The sequence below is a fragment of the Micromys minutus genome, assembly GCF_963924665.1.
Source record: "Micromys minutus genome assembly, chromosome: X".
Lineage (NCBI taxonomy): Eukaryota > Metazoa > Chordata > Mammalia > Rodentia > Muridae > Micromys > Micromys minutus.
In genome coordinates, this window is record NC_137970.1 from 19,860,541 (window position 1) to 19,874,645 (window position 14,105).

Here is a 14,105-nt window from a genome sequence, read left to right on the forward strand (position 1 = left end):
TGTCAAATAAGATACTACACTCAGTAATTGTTCTTTTAAGTCCATATTGTTTTTCTTAAATCATTTGAAACATGCAGTGGGGCTTTGCATCAATCTTCCTTGATTTATAAATGCTCTGTATCATGTTTTAAATTCATTTTTTAAGATTTTGTTTTGAGACAGAGGTGAACGAGTTGGAGTTGAATGTGTGGCAATCTCCTGCCTTGAAGCTGAGGTCTAGGGTAGAGGTAAGTGCCACGGTGCCATTTTTCTGCTTGTTTGCCTGATTGTTTTAGTCTTCAGGTAAAGCAGCACAAAACACTTTTTTTTTTTTTTTTTACAGACATGATATAATCACTCATCACTGAGAACAGAACAAATGCTGGAGGCAGCAGCTCTCCAGACTTTGAGCAATGCGGGCCTGGCGATGGGACAGCAGTAGAAGATCTAGATTCAGACATTAAAGCACAGAATCAAAAGCTGTTTTTGTTGAAGATTATGGACTGAAGAGGCCACAAAATGTCAGATGTGTGCTAAATAATCTACAAAGCTAACTGGCTGATTAGAACTCCCTTATTGTGTCATCTTGGGCAAACTGCAGCCCCATCAATGAGCCACCTGTTGTCCATCTCTGGCTGACCTAACAGCCTCATGGATATTTTATGAAGCCTTTATGGTTGTCGTCTCTTAATAAATAAGTACATCTTACCAGCATCAAAGCTAAGAATGTCATCAGATAACATCTCAGACCTTTAGTTGACACTCCCCTGCATTGCTGTAACCTGCCTATGTGATGCTTCAATGCATTTGAAAAGTTATTTGTGAGTATTATTTGCTATGTGTCTATAAACACTTCATTAAATTGCTACTATGCTGGAACACGATGGTTGGGACAACGTGAATCTATGTTGCTGGATATGGAATTATAGGCAGCTTATATAGGTTGTGGAAACCAATATTGAGTCCTCTGGAAGAGTAGAAAGCACTCTTCACTGCTGGGACATCTCTCTAGCTCTCCTCTGTTACATTGTAAGTGCAACAGAAAAGTTAACAGTTCATCTAACAGAAAGCATAATTTATTTCCTTTGGACAGGTGGAGTCTTTGCATTCGCATAAATTATTAATGTTTGCCATATCAAATTTTTACCTGAATAAATCTGGGTGTTTATCTGTATATTTAGCTTTGTTACTTAGGGATTCTAGATTACTGGGAGAAGCCCTTTTCTGCCTGTCCCCCCTCCCCGAAGCAACCACACTTGCATTGCATATATTCATAAACACACACATAAATTAAAAGAAAGAATGACATAGGAAATCTACATAAAAAGTTCTGGATCCTCTCCTCTTGGGACTGCCAGCTCCTCATGTTCCATCAAATGAAGCACAGGACAAAAAGACCTGTGAGCTGCAGCTGTCGGATCAGATCATGAAAACTGTGTGATGGAGAGGAAGTGGACTCGATAGCCCCTCCCAATCCCTTCACTAGCTTCAAGAAGAAATGAAAACAGGAAAAATGGGGCATTTGGATAAGGAATCCTAAAATGGTTAGTAAATGTTACAGGTGTAAGAAACCTGGACATTGTAAGAGATGGTGCCCAAGAAGGAAAATAAGAAGGGAAAAAGCAATTTATTTCAAGCTTTTGATGAGAATTAGGGGACTTAGGGTCCCATTGGAAACCTTAGCAGATTTGAGGTTAAGCCTGGAGGAGGAGGAAATGACTTTCCAGACCAACTTTGAAGCTGTGATACTCTGTTCTAGCTGAAAAAAGGGAAGGGAATTTGTTCTCTACCATCTAACTATTCAGTTAGAGAGGAAACATGCAAAAAGTTTTGGCACTCTGCCCTTGTTTTTAAAAGACTTCACATTTCTTAAGGTCTTTGATATTTCCTGCTGGCATGTAAAATTTTCTCTGATCCTCAGGCTCTTTAAGATCACATCTATTACTTTTCTGTTGTGATGAAGACACCTTGAACAAGGCAACTTACAGAAAGAAGAGTTTATTTGGGCCCACAGTTTCAGAGGGATTTTTATAGCAGCAAATGGCAGGCGTGGCAGCAGGAGCAGAAAGCTGAACACTCACACCTTCAATTATCTTCAATTAAATTCGAGCAGGCTTGGAGGGGAAATAGCTAACTGGATGCAGAGTAGTGTAGATTGTCCTGAAGTTGTTTGTATTTTAACGTCAATTCCACTTCCTCAAGAAGGGCTGCCTAGTCACTTGACTCCAACTGAACCTTCCCATTTTAATTAGTAAAATAAAGGAAAGCCAGTGACTGGGTGGGGCGAAGGAAGTAGAGAGGGCTGAGAGGTCAGAGGAGGTCAGAGGATGGAGGTTAGAGGTCGTGGCAACATCTAGCTTCCCAAGGACCAGCTGGACCCAGGTGGGATTTATTGGTGTTAAAAAGCTATGAACATTAAGGATTTTACAGGTCCAATATCTCATAGAGAGAAAATACAAAGTTTGTATCTTTGTCTACTTGATGCAGTCTTGTTGTTTAGAGGGTTTCTGGATTGGGAGTTGAATATATAAACCTGTATGAAAAGCTATTGGGCTTTTGAGTTGTGTTTGTGTGGGATTTGGGGATACAGAAATACCCCAGGCAGAGGAGGAGAACAGGCGGTAGTAAACCACCAAGGGAAGGGAGTTGCATGGACGAGTTGGGCCGTGGTGGTGTCTCAGACTGGGCTCCAGAGGTGCATAGGGCTCCATATCAGGGTCGGGCCTGAGGAGGGAGACCTCAGAGCTGGTAAAGAGATAAACCATTTTTTAATATTTACTACAACGGGGTGATGCTATAGAATCTCAAAACCTGCTCTATATGAAAAGTTGTCTCCATATGACTGCACACATCTTAGTGGGTCTGCAGACCTCTCCACTATAGAAACCAAAGAACAGTGTTTTAAGACTCTAGGCTGGCTACCAGGCAAGGTGGTGCATACTTTTAGTCTCATTACTTAGGACTCAGAGGCTGGTGGGTCTAGATAAACTAACTGGACGTCAACCTGGTCTGCATAGTGAGTTCCAGTCCAGCCAAGGCTACATAGTAAGATCCTGTCTTAAAAAGAAAAAGTAAAATTAAACAAACAATAAAGTAAGAAACTGGGATGAAGAACAACTAAGAGTATGTGTTGCTGTTGCACAGGACTGTGACTCAGTTCCCAGCACATATATGGTGGCTTACTATCATCTGTAACTCCAATTTCAGAGGATCTGATACCTGCTTCTGACATCCATGGGTACTAGGCAAAGATGTATATCGCTGTCTTCTGGAGATATGAGTGCTTAGGTGTCTCCACCTGAGAATGTGGCTCTTATTTTTGTGTTGGTGTGCCCACTTACAAACCCTCTTTTACCTGGAGTTTATTATGTTTATTTAGGCAACATGCATTTGTTTATACTGTACTCTTGCCTGCTATATTGTCTGTTGGCAGCATCTGAAGACATGATCGTGGCCTGCAGAGTTTAGGATGTGAAACATTTAAAGAAAGGAACACATTTGACAGGCAGAGGAACATATACGCTTTAGACACACACCCAGGAACCAAATCGATGTTTTATTTGAAATAAATTGATGACTATACAAATATTGTGTGCAACTAGGTAATTTCTTGGAGGAATCTCCTGACAGATGTTGCAAATATCAGAACTCACATTTAAGATCTTTTGACCAGCCTGTTTGGAAGCATCCTGGCCATTCAGGTTACTCTGAGCTTTCAATAATCTGATCCCAAAGAGGAACGTAATCACACCAAGGAGTGACAGGGTGACTGTCGGTAGCCCTATCGAAAACACAGGAGTGCTGTGTTTTTAAGTCAGGGCTTCTTTACTGGAAAGGTTAGTGGAAAGTCAAGGGTGGTTTTGCCATAGAGATCTGCTACATGGTTCCAGGTCACTGAAATAATGGTACAAACGCTACCAAGGATCAGAATTCAGACAAAGCACTTGTAGCACACTATCTGAATGTATGGTAATGAGGCTTTGGTAAAGCTGAACATAATGGCTGCTGAGATGAAAACCCGGACAGCAGGTTTTATTAATGTTGCCAGTAATATGAGGTTCTGAGAATACTGAAATTCAGATGAAATGGCCCAGGTTGAGTTGACAGAGGTGTGTGCCAGAATTCTGGTCACAGACACAGAGATGTTAAATTCCTGATGGTAATTAGCCTTCCAGAGTCCAATGTACACAAGCCGGACAACCTTATTGTCGAATTCCCAGAGGCACCAGTATCTGCTCCTTGCAAGGATTATTCCAAGTCCCGAAGATAAGAGGCTGCAGAGGAAGCCAGTCAATCTGAAGATCCACTCCTTCAACCCGGCAAATCTGAAAATGAGACAGTACAATTATAGAATCAACAAGGAACATGAAGCGTAAAAAACAGAATGAGTCATGGTTTTCAGAGTATGAACTATTTATTCCTTGTCTCTACTGTTTTGGGGATGTGTTTAAATGATCTAAATACTATAAAACAATATAGAAAGAACTAAAGAGATAATTCAGTGGTAAAGAATATACTGTTCTTATAGAGAACACCATATCAGTTTCCAACACTTACAGTGAGTGGCTTACATTTGTTTATAACTCTGAGCAATCTGATGGCCTTTTCTGCCTCTATAAGGATATGCACTTGCATGCACATATCCACAGACATATCTACACAGGCACAAAGACACATGATCTAAAGTAAATCTTTTTAAAGAAAAAATAAAAAGATCCCTGGAATCCATGACTGTGACAGGAGTAGCCATTATAAAATTTAAAAGATTATTTTATTTCCCTGTACATATGTGTGTAAACCACATCCATGCCTGGTGCCCTACTTTTGTGTGGAGGCCATAAAAGGGCATTGGATCTCCTGGAACTGGAGTTATAGATAGATGTAAGCTGCAGTGCAGGTGCCTAGAATGGAACAGGTGTCTTCTGGAAGCGCCAATACTCTTATACACTGAGTCATCTCTCCAGCCCGATATAAGATGTTTTAGGCAACAATTTTCCAATACCTTTCACAAGTTGAAACATTCACATTTGTTGGCTCAGAATTTCATTCCTTGCAATTAATAGTAAGATAAGTATACACAATATCTTTTATAAAGTGACTTTTATTTTAGTACAGTTTCCAAAACAGAAAAATTATTAATAATGTAAATCAGAATATAAAGTAGAAAATGCTCAGTTTAATTATGATTTCTCCAGTATGGTAGTGGAATATTATATGACCATTACAGAGAGTGGATGGATATATATAATCTTGAAAGAGACAAGCAACATGAAAAGACAATAGAATGCCCAATTGTGTCCAAAGAAAACATACTTGACTTCTTTAAATAGCCAAGGAGTGAGGAACATAAAAGTTGCACAGAATTATAAACTCTAAGCAAGTCAATTGGTGGTGTAGCCACTGAAATTCCTGTTTGCACATTTCCCTAAAATGTGTACATTTCTAAAGAAACATATGCATGATGTTTTATAGTTTAAACAAGAATGGGCACAACCTTAGCATCTATTTGTAACTTCCTGGGGGATACAGCTTGGTGGTGTAGTAATGACCTAACTAACATGTATGAGGCACTGAGCTTCCTTCCCAGTCCCACAAAACTAAAATCTGGATGTAGATGATAAGGAATCATAAATATGTCCATTTTATAGCAATTTCTTACTCAACATTCCACCTTGAGATAATTGGCTTTATTTAGGTACAACATATAAAGTATATTGAGGTATTTTGGGTGAGCAAGTATTTCCTTTGGATTACACTTCCCATTAACACTAGGAAGCAACTTAGGATTGTTGGTCAACTCAAATCTTTGGATGTAGCAATAATGAAAATGAGAAAACTTACACTGAGTGATCCCACTGATTCATTGAGCACAAAGGAAGGAAGTATAGTCATTTAGCCATGGGACATGTGGATAATGCCATTGCCATTGCCATTGCCTATGCAAAAGATGTGAGGTGCCTACAAATGTAGACAGGAAACCTTGCCTATTGGCTCCACTACTCCACAGTCTCTATGGAATGTGCTTCCTAACTCTGATAATAACAAACTGTACCACTTGCAAAGTTACATCAGCAAAATGCGGATGCAACTGATGGTAACTTAAGTAATACCCCACTCACATTCTTTAACTTAGTAAGGCCATTCTGAGGCAGCAGACTGCAGGTTTTGAAGCACAATTGGAAACAGGTGGAGAATGCTGTCGTGCCAGATAAATGAGCTAGCTGGCAGAATGTTGTGATCCCCATGTCTGAAAACCCACATTTCTTAAAGACCCGGTTGGGAAGCCTCCATATAACTTATTTTTAAATTCTTCACCTTTTTGTTTTGTAGGTGACATGATCCATTTGGAAGATGGTAGAATCACAAATTCACCACACCGTAGCAGGAAACGTGAGCCACGGATGGAATCACAAGAAGAGGGGAAGGACCTTGAATAAAAGAAGTACTTCGAGGCAGACATTTCAGTTCAGAACAAGGGCTGGTTGACAGGCTCTCACAAACTTTGCATTACTAGCCTATGCTTTGATTGTCTTGAGAGTCATTTAAATACTTCAGGGACATTAGCCCATCTGATATTCCTGACCCTCCAATGACACCCACACTATTATCATCTTCATTTTATAGACAGGAACAACACAGAGAGGTTAACTTGTATACTCAACTTCAAGAAAGCACCAGTGTAGTTGTAGATGTAATGGTAGTATGGCCTCCAGAGCCCTCATAGACATACATGGAGTTTCTGGGCATTTAAGGTGTTCAGCAGGACTTACACACATCTAATCATATGTAATTGGGTCTCTCTAGCTTTAGGATCTTATGAAACTGAGAGTGGATAATAAAAAAATGTATGGAAAACATAAAATATTTTGCCTCTTCTAGTAAGTTTAAATGTTGGTGACTGCCAATTATAAGAAATATAACTGTAAACATTCTTATGTTTCCATGGCTACTAGGGCTTAAATGGCAGATTCTGAGCAATGAATGCATTCCAAAATACATGAATCTATTCTTTAGTATCTCCTTAATATATTGATCAGTCTTTCAAAAACTTTATTTTTGAAGTCATGAAACAAATAGCTACTATAATTTATGAAAACTATAAAAATGTTTAAGAAACAGATCCTAGGAAGGTGAAATGGTGAAGTGGATAAAGGCCCTTGCCCTCAATCTCGAGAATCAAGAACCCACATGGTGGAAAGCAAGAACTGATTTCACAAAGTTGTCCTGGGCTGGTGAGATCATTCAGTAGGCAAAAATGCTTCTCAAATCCTGATGATTTGAGTTCTATCCCTTACATAAAAGTGGAAAGAGAACAAACTCTAAAAACTTGTCTTCTGACTTCCACATGCATGGTTCAGCATGTGCATACCCACATATAATTATTAAATTCTTTAAAAAAGCAATCCCTCAGTCGGTGGAAATATGTTTGTAGGCTCGCGTGTTGGCACTGCCATGGGGCACCGCTGCTTGGGAAAGCAGAATTCAGATGATTGTCCTTGCTTGGCAGACACAGTCTTAGTGGCTGGAAGCTCAGACAGGCCTTCTACAGGGGATTAAGCTGTGTGTGGCTCTGTAGGAGAAGGCCTTCTTCATGGCTCCCCACAGAGGATCTTGATGAAAAGAGAGTCCTAGGTTTTAAACAGTGTACTGTCATGGCAGAAAATGGATTCGTAAAACCATATCCCAATTCTCAGGGTGGGCTTGAAATTAAATACCTTTTGCATGGAAGAATGTCTGAGAAGGAAAGCTTATTAGTTAAACCCTCGAGGCCCCTAGGTATCTCATTAGCATGGAGAACTGTTTGGAGCATATATGACCATAGGACATGTTTCTTTTCTTATTTTATTAGAAATTTATTTATTTACATTTCAAATGTTATCCCCCTTCTGGGGTTTCCCTCCCCCAAACCCCATCCCATTCCCCCCTCTCCCTGCTCCTATTATGGTGCTCCCCCCCACCCACCCATCTCCCTGCCCTGACATTCCCCTACACTGAGGGATTGAGACTTCACAGGATCAAGGGCCTCTCCTCCCCTTGATACCAGATAAGGCTATCTTCTGCTACACATGCAGCTGGAGCCATGGGTTTTTCCATGTGTACTCTCTGGTTGGTGGTTTAGTCCCTGGGAGCTCTGGGGAGTCTGATTGGTTGATATGTTGTTCTTCCTATGGGGCTGTAAACATCCTCAGCTTCTCCAGTTTTTTCTCTAACTCCTCCAATGGGTACCCTGTGCTTAGTCCAATGGTTGGCTGTGAGCATCCACATCTGTATTCGTCAGGCTCTGGCAGAGCCTCTCAGAAGACAGCTATATCAGGCTCCTGTCAGCATGCACTTCTTGGCATCTGTAATAGTGTCTGGGTTTGGTGTCTGTATATGATGGATCTTCAGGTGGGGAAATCTCTGAATTGCCTTTCCTTCAGTCTCTTTTCCATACTTTGTGCCCGTATTTCCTTTAGGAAGGAGCAATTCTGGGTTAAAATTTTGGAGATTAAAAACAATTACTTCCCAAGTGGATCAAGGACCTCCACAATAAAACCAGATACACTCAAACTAATAGAAGAGAAAGTGGGGAAGAGCCTTGAACACATCCGCACTGGGGATATTTTCCTGAACAGAACACCAACGGCCTATCCTCTAAGACCAAGAGTCAACAAATGGGACCTCATAAAATTGCAAAGCTTCTATAAGGCAAAGGAAACTGTCATTAGGACAAAACAGCAGCCAACAGAATGGGAAAAGAACTTTGCCAATCCTACATCCAATAGAGATCTAATATCCAATATACACTAAGAACTGAAGAAGTTAGACTTCAAAGAATCGAATAACCCTATTAAAAATGTCATACTGATACAGAAGAGGATGGTTGCAGCTGACAATCAAACTGAACATGAGGACCCCAATGAAGAGGATAGAGAAAGGACTGAAGGGGCTGAAAGGGTTTGCAACCCCATGGGAAGAACCAACTTATCAACTAACCAAACCCTCCACAGCTCTCAGGAACTAAAACACCTAACAATGAGTTGTTATAAAGAGACCCATGGCTCCAGGTGCATATGCAGCAGAGGATATAATTTTCTGACATTAATGAGAGGAGAGGACTTTGGTCTAGCAAAGGCTCATTTTCCAAGTGTAGGGGAATGCCAAGGTGCTGAGGTAGAAGAGGGAGGTTGGGAGAGGGAGCACCTTCATGGAGACAGTGGGATGGGGAGCGGAGATGGGATTGACAGAAAGGGGATAACACCTGAAATGTAAATACAGAGAATATCTAATGAAAAAAGGGTGGGAATGGGGGAGAGAGCTATACAAAAAGTTCTCAACTGAAGAATATTAAATGGCTGAGAAGCACCTAACGAAATGTTCAACATCCTTAGTTATCAGGGAAATTCAAATCAAAACAATCCTGAGATTCTACCTCATACCAGTCAAAATGGCTAAGATAAAAAATTCAGGTGGCAGTAGATGCTGGCACGGATGTGGAGAAGGAAGAACAAGCCTCCATTGTTGGTGGGATTACAAACTGGTATAACCACTCTGAAAATCAGTCTGGCGGTTCCTCAGATAATTGGACATAGGTATTCCACTCCTGGGCATGTACCCAAAAGAAGCTCCAACATACAACAAGGACACATGCTCCACTATGTTTACAGCAACCTTATTTATAATAGCCAGAATCTGGAAAGAACCCAGATGTCCTTCAACAGAGGAATGGATACAGAAAATGTACATTTACACAATGGAGTCGTACTCAGCTGTTAAAAACAATGACTTCATCAAATTCTTAGACAAATGGATGGAAGTAGAAAACATCATCCTGAGTGAGGTAACCGAATCACAGAAAAACACCCATGGTATGCCCTCATTGATAAGTGGATATTAGCCCCAAAGCTCAGAATACTCAAGATACAATTCACAGACTACATGAGGCTCCAGAGTAAGAAAGACCAAAGTGCGGATGCTTCAGTTCTTCTTAGAACGCGAACAAAAATATTCTGAGGAGGAAATATGGAGACAAAGTAAGGAGCAGAGACGGAAGGAAAGGCCATCCAGAGACTGCCCCACCTGGGGATCCATCCCATACACAGCCACTAAACCCAGTCACTATTGCTGATGCCAAGAAGTGCATGCTGACAGGAGCCTGATATAGCTGTTTCCTGAGAGGCTCTGCCAGATCATGACAAATACAGAGTCAGATGCTCACAGTCAACCACTAAACTGAGAACTGAGTCCTCAATGAATGAGTTAGCGAAAAGATTGAAGAAACCAATGGGGTTTTCAACCCCATAAGAACAACAATACCAACAAATCAGAGCTCCCAGGGACTAAACCACTATCCAAAGAGTGCAATGGATGGACCCATGGCTCCAGCTGCACATGTAGCAGAGGATGGCCTTGTTTGGCACCAATGGGAAGAACAGCCCTTGATCCTGCCAAGGCTAAATGCCCCAGTGTAGGGGAATGTCAGAGCTGGGAGGTGGGAGGGTGTGGATGGGTAGGGGGCACCCTCATAGAAGCAGGGGAATGAGGGATTAAATAGAGGGTTGCTGGAGGGAAATCCAGGAAAGGGGACAATATCTGAAATGTAAATAAAATATGTCCAATAAAAATAATAATAAATAATAATAAATTATTTTTAAAAATTGGAGATGAGTGGGTGGCCCCATCTCCCAACTGGGGGCCTTGCCTAACCTCTGTCTATGGTCTCTACAGGTTCTTCCTCCCTTTGTTGAGCATTTCAGCTAATGCCATCCCTGTTCTGTACTGGGATCCTTTTGCTTTCCTGGCATCTGGGACTTTCATGTGGCTATCCCCAGTTCCCCATCCCCCATTGCTACACACATCTGTTCAATTTCCTAACCCTCTGTATATCATCCCTGTCTCCTCTCATACCTGATCCTCCCCAATTTTTCCCCATCTCTCTTTCTCCCAAGTCCCTCCCACCCTCTACCTCCTGTGGTTATTTTGTTCCTCTTTCTAAGAAGGAAGGAAACATCCGATTCATATTGTCTGTGTATTGTGTGTATTCCGAGCTTTTGGGCTAATATCCAATTATCAGTGAATACATACCATGTGTGTTCTTTTGTGACTGGTTACTTCACTCAGGATGGTATTTTTTAGTTCCATTCATTTGTCTAAGAATTTAATGAAGCTACTGTTTATAATAGCTGAGTAGTACTCCACTGTGTAAATGTACCACATTTTCTGTATCCATTCCTCTGTTGATGGACATCTGGGATCTTTCCAGCTTCTGACTATTATAAATAAGGCTGCTATGAACATGATGGAACATGATGGCCTTTCCTTCCGTCTCTGCTCCTTACTTTGTCTCCATATTTCCTCTTCAGAATATTTTTGTTCGCGTTCTAAGAACTGAAGCATCCGCACTTTGGTCTTTCTTACTCTGGAGCCTCATGTAGTCTGTGAATTGTATCTTGAGTATTCTGAGCTTTGGGGCTAATATCCACTTATCAGTGAGGGCATACCATGGGTGTTTTTCTGTGATTCGGTTACCTCACTCAGGATGATGTTTTCTACTTCCATCCATTTGTCTAAGAATTTGATGAAGTCATTGTTTTTAACAGCTGAGTACGACTCCATTGTGTAAATGTACATTTTCTGTATCCATTCCTCTGTTGAAGGACATATGGGTTCTTTCCAGATTCTGGCTATTATAAATAAGGTTGCTATAAACATAGTGGAGCATGTGTCCTTGTTATATGTTGGAGCATCTTTTGGGTATATGCCCAGGAGTGGTGTAGCTGGGTCCTCGGGTAGTAAGGGCATGTTTCTTTTATGTGAGAAGCATGGCATGTGTTCCAAGTCAGGAGTCTGTCTGTCTGGGAGCTGGAGTAGTATAAGACTCAGGTGTGTGCCCACTGAGTCTTCAGATGTCAATCTGCTCTACCTTATCAAACTTCTTGGCATGGTTTTCCACCCCACAGATGTCGTGCTATAAAAGCCAAATATCTTTACATCAAAAAAAAAAAAAAAAAAAAAAAAAAAAAATAAGGCCAACCTGGGTATCCTGAATTCCTTGAGACACAAAACCATGGTTAGGTATTGACAGTTTATAGCTCTTAATATGTTCTGGGAATTTTTGTTTTTTCATTGTTGTTGCAAACCTAATTCTCTATCTTTTCCTTTTGTATTTTACTTTCAATATGGCTGTGACCTGGTTATGCTAAAGGTTGTATGTACATACAATTTTGGTTCTTCTCATATACAAAATTGGAGATACATCCATACTATAGGAGGCACAGGGGTCTTTGTACGTACAGATAAGTTCTAGGGGAACCTAAAATGTTAACTGCGCAGAGTTGTTCTTTCAAGGGAAGGGATGTAATACCTGTTATCTACCCAGAAGATTGAGCATGACTGTACTCACTAACCTGGTGAACTTTGCGCTATCTCTGTGGCTAGAGATTTTTCTGGCACTGTATCATCTCCCAGCTTCTTATTCCTAATTTGTTTTTCTCAGTCAACCTACAGACTCCATCTTTATGGACTTTACAAAGAGTTTTGATGTAGTCACGTGTGACCTGTATTTAGCTTACTTTGTTCCTCAAAGAGATTTATGTATGCTTTGTTATGGACTTTGGATTTGGTTAATTATCACTGAAATAATGTTCACCAAATTATGTTGTGCTTCAGATGTCTAAAATATTATATGTCTAAAATAAACCACTTGAGGTGAGACTTTAGAATTTTCGACCAACACTGGCTACTGAGCCATGTTGAACTGAACTGCCTTCTTGCTTCCTGAAGGCCCGTGAAGGTTGCAGAGAACTCTGCATCACATCATAAGCACACAGTCAGTATGAACCAGAGATAAAAATGAGCAGAGAGGTTTAAAAAAATGGCTTCCTTTTTTTATGCTTTCCTTCTTTTCCCTTACTATTTTATGGATGGCATAATTTCCAAAGAAGAAAAGCTACACACGTTAAGCATACATCTTAACGAATCATCACACATTTATGTAACCCTGTTCGCTACATGAAGGTCAAGACACAGACTATTGTGGTTGGAGATGCTAACAGCTGATAAAACAAATGCCTTTTATTCACAAGTCTTTAAACGTAATCACCCACACTCAAACTAAACAATAACAACTACAAGACAAGAAGAAAAAAAAAGACCCTTACCAAACTTTACTTTCCTATAAGCTATTCTAGAAGCCCCATGTGTACCTTTACAGGAAAGCCAAAGTAATGGTCCCAAAAATAGATCAGAGAGGGAATGAAATTCAGAAACAACACACAGATTCTTTTTCAATACATGCAAAAGAAGCAAGGAATTTTTGAAGACCTGGTGAAGGATCTGGTTTTCTTTCATTTAAGCTTGTGATCTTTGGACTATGCAAATTATAGGCAACAAAGCAAGGACACTTAAGAACATGTAATTATTTCGGCTCTCTGCTCCTCCCTGCTCCACAGACAGCTGCATCTTCTCGTTCCTTAGACAAGATGGTGAAGGTCGGTATGAACAGATTTGACCGTATTGGGTGCCTGGTTACCAGGGCTGCCTTCTGCTCAGGATTGCCATTAATGACCCCTTCATTGACCTCAACTACATGGTCTACATGTTCCAGGATGACTCTACCCATGGCAAATTCAATGGCACAGCCAATGCTGAGCATTGGAAGCTTGTCATCAAAGGGAAACCCATCACCATCTTCCAGGAGCGAGATCCCGCTAACATCAAATGGGGTGATGCTGGTGCTGAGTATGTTGTGGAATCTACTGCTGTCTTCACCACCATGGAGAAGGCTGGGGCCCACTTGAAGGGTGGGGTCAAAAGGGTGATCATCTCTGCTCCTTCGGCCGATGCCCCCATGTTTGTGATGGGTGTGAACCATGAGAAATATGACAATTCCCTCAAGATTGTCAGCAATGCATCCTGCACCACCAACTGCTTAGACCCCCTGGCTAAGGTCATCCGTGACAACTTTGGCATTGTGGAAGTGCTCATGACCACATTTCATGCCATCACTGCTACTCAGAAGACTGTGGATGGCCCCTCTGGAAAGCTGTGGCGTGATGGCCATGGGGCAGCCCAGAATATCATCCCTGCATCCACTGGTATTGCCAAGGCTGTGGGCCAGGTCATCTCAGAGCTGAATGGGAAACACA

General features: G+C 41.1%; 1 pseudogene across 1 annotated transcript; it reads right to left on the minus strand.

Annotated features, from left to right (window-relative positions):
* Positions 1–333: 333 nt before the first annotated feature.
* LOC308414823 lies at positions 334–13,809 on the minus strand (annotated as a pseudogene). Its single transcript has 3 exons — positions 13,754–13,809; positions 3,633–4,304; positions 334–426 (listed from the first exon to the last, which is right to left on the minus strand). The product of its transcript is annotated as an uncharacterized misc_RNA (transcript).
* Between the last annotated feature and the right edge of the window lie 296 nt (positions 13,810–14,105).